This window comes from Nicotiana attenuata, unplaced genomic scaffold (genome assembly GCF_001879085.1).
Source record: "Nicotiana attenuata strain UT unplaced genomic scaffold, NIATTr2, whole genome shotgun sequence".
Taxonomy (NCBI): domain Eukaryota; kingdom Viridiplantae; phylum Streptophyta; class Magnoliopsida; order Solanales; family Solanaceae; genus Nicotiana; species Nicotiana attenuata.
In genome coordinates this window covers 75,241-78,043 of record NW_017671265.1, presented here as the reverse complement: position 1 = coordinate 78,043, position 2,803 = coordinate 75,241, and positions in this window count along the sequence as shown.

Genomic DNA, 2,803 nt, shown 5'->3' with positions numbered 1-2,803 from the left:
TGCCAAGCTAAACCTTTTTTTTCTCATTGATTAAAGTCCCAATAATCTTACTTATTTCTTAAAAAGGTTTATTTTAGTAAAGTTGTTAAGTTGTAAATAGAAAGTTATTCTCCATACACTTACTTTTTGTAAATAGTTGGCTATGCATTGCAAAATGGCAAAAATAGAGCCAGATCTGTAATGTGGCTCTAAAAGGCCACATCTGCTGATTTGAAGTCCAAGAGCATAGGCCTCTTGGATTTTGTCTTAGACATGAGCTCGTTAACTCCATTAGCCCAGTAGTGGGCTGCCTCATATTAATATCACCACAAGTCCATATTTTATTAGTTTTAAAGAATGTAAGTTAATAATTTTCCCGCACTAGTCTCATATTTTTAATTATTAATCGTAATAACCGCAAAGTTTTTGCAATTAACCATACATTACTCATTTTGAATTTGTAAATAATTTTCTTAAGTTAGAAAATGAACCATCAATCTACAAATTAGAAAAGAAAAAAATGCTTTTCTTCTTTGACTAGTTCCATAACATAGTTTCTAAAGTTAGTCAATAGTCTAGTTGAATTTCAAAAAATGAAGCGAATGATTGTTTTTTTTTTTAAGATATTGACGTCACCCTTTTTAGTCATTAAATAAATTCAATAAGATTAGATGTTTTATTTATTTATAAAATAACTCAATTACTCAATCATAAATGATCATGACTGTCTCAAAAGTAATTCGTATTTAACAAAAATAATTAATTTTGTCTTAACTGATATCGGGAAGACACGCTTCGAAATAAAGACATGAATAGAATGGCAAAGTCGTGAGGACACGTCTTGTTCCAATTCTTTCAAATAAATAAAAGTTTTATTTAATTAACTTCGAGTAGGCTCCACTTTTAGGTACGACACACGAACCAAAGCCGGGGATACTCGTCTTGGTTAGTGTAAGCTAGGGTCGAGGATACCTCGTCCTAATTTGAGATTGATGAAGTAATCAACAATAAAGGCGGACATAGGCAAAACATGAAAACCAAATAAGGCACAATTTATTTAAAATTAATTAAAGCCAAATATAGTCAATAAAAGCGACTGTGCCAGAACCACGGGACTCGGGAAATGCCTTACACCTTCTCTTTCCTTACCCGGACTTTGTTTTTGCAGACCAATAATAAAAGAGTCAAATCTTCCTTTGATTAGGGATTCAAATAAAAGGTGACTTGGAACACCCAAAATCAATTTCAAGTGGCGACTCTGTAAACAAAATAATTCCTACTCAAATTTGTCACTTTAATTGAAAAAACTCTTTAACCCACAATCCATAATACATATCATCTTTTGGGGTAAAAGGGGGTGTGACACTTTCTTACGATACTTGGTTGAAATGCAGCTGTTGCTCAGGTTCCAAAGGCAGTTCCTCGACTCAGGGAATGGGTCGAGGGCATTGTCTCCAAGAAACCCTACTCTGAGCATGCATGGCCCAAACTTTCAAATGGCCGGTGGGAGGTCGGTTCTCATGGTGATATCCTTTCCTAGAATAGACAACACTTGGGCTTATTCTAAGCTTACTCCTTTCTTTTTCTTTATAGGCCTTGGGATGGATGTTGCAATGAGGCCCAGACCGGCGACGAGGACAGCCACACCGAGTCCCCTGCTACGAGCCAGGGTGAGGAAAAGAATAGGAGAAGGCATTCCAGTTCCCTAAACTCGGAGAAGAAAAACCAAAAAGGAGGCTGGTGCGCAAATCCAAGGAAAGCACTGGTGCTCTCCCATCGGACTAAGTCAACCGGCTGAAGGATGAGTCCGAAGAAGAAGATTCTGCCAAGCTGGTGGCCTGTGTGCGAGGCAACACCGCATTGCCTCAAGCTAGGGAGGCTGCTGAGCGGGCAGTGGCCGATTCCTCCGATCCGGAGAGGGGCGAGGCCATTTTGCCCCAAGTTAGGGAGGCCGATCAAGATGTTGCGGCTGGTGTTTCTCGGGCGCAGGATAATGCTCCAAAGGATGCACTCGGGGTGATAGACCTCTCCGAGTTGCCACTATTTACCAACTCCATGATCCGTGACGCCCAATTGCTACAAGGGCACCCAGTTGAGGGGCTTCAAAGGGTGGAAGACCCTTTTGACCATCTCTTAGATAGTTTAGATTCTTCTACCTCAGAGGACGTCACCGGGCTGGGCGGCTTACCGGTACAAAAGAAGATTCCATCCTCGGGAACTAGCGGTCCTTCATCAAGTCCGAAATTAGTGGACCAGTTCCCAACTCCGAGTGCAGATCCTAGTCAGAAGCGAACACTTATTATGTCTATTTCAGAGGATGCCTGGGTCCTCTCAACACCCGTGGGGGTCGCAAGTTACCTCCGGTGCTTGGTGATGGAAGAGTATTAAGCCAAGATGAACGAGGTGGAAGCGTCCTGCCTGTTCAATGAAGCCCAACAGGTGTTAAATCGGGTAACTTCGAATGCATTTTGACGCCTTTATTATGTACTTAGATTAATCGTGTGAATTATCGTAACCCTTTCCTTCGTGTTTGTAGGCCTCGGTACTCCACCATGAGACTTTTCTTCGATACCGAGAAGAACCAAACCACCACGAGGCCGAGACCCGGGAGCTTATCAAGAGGAGGGATGCTTACAAGCTTGCCGGAAAACCCATTTGGGACAAAACCGGTTCAAGAGAAAAAGAGTGCAACGCGTGCTTTCAGACCTAAAAACTTTGCACTACTCCTTGTCGGTTACCTGCAAGCATTAGTCCGAAATATAAATAACATAAAATGAATGGGGCCGTACCTTAGTAGTAATATCATTTTAGGTGAGTTACATTC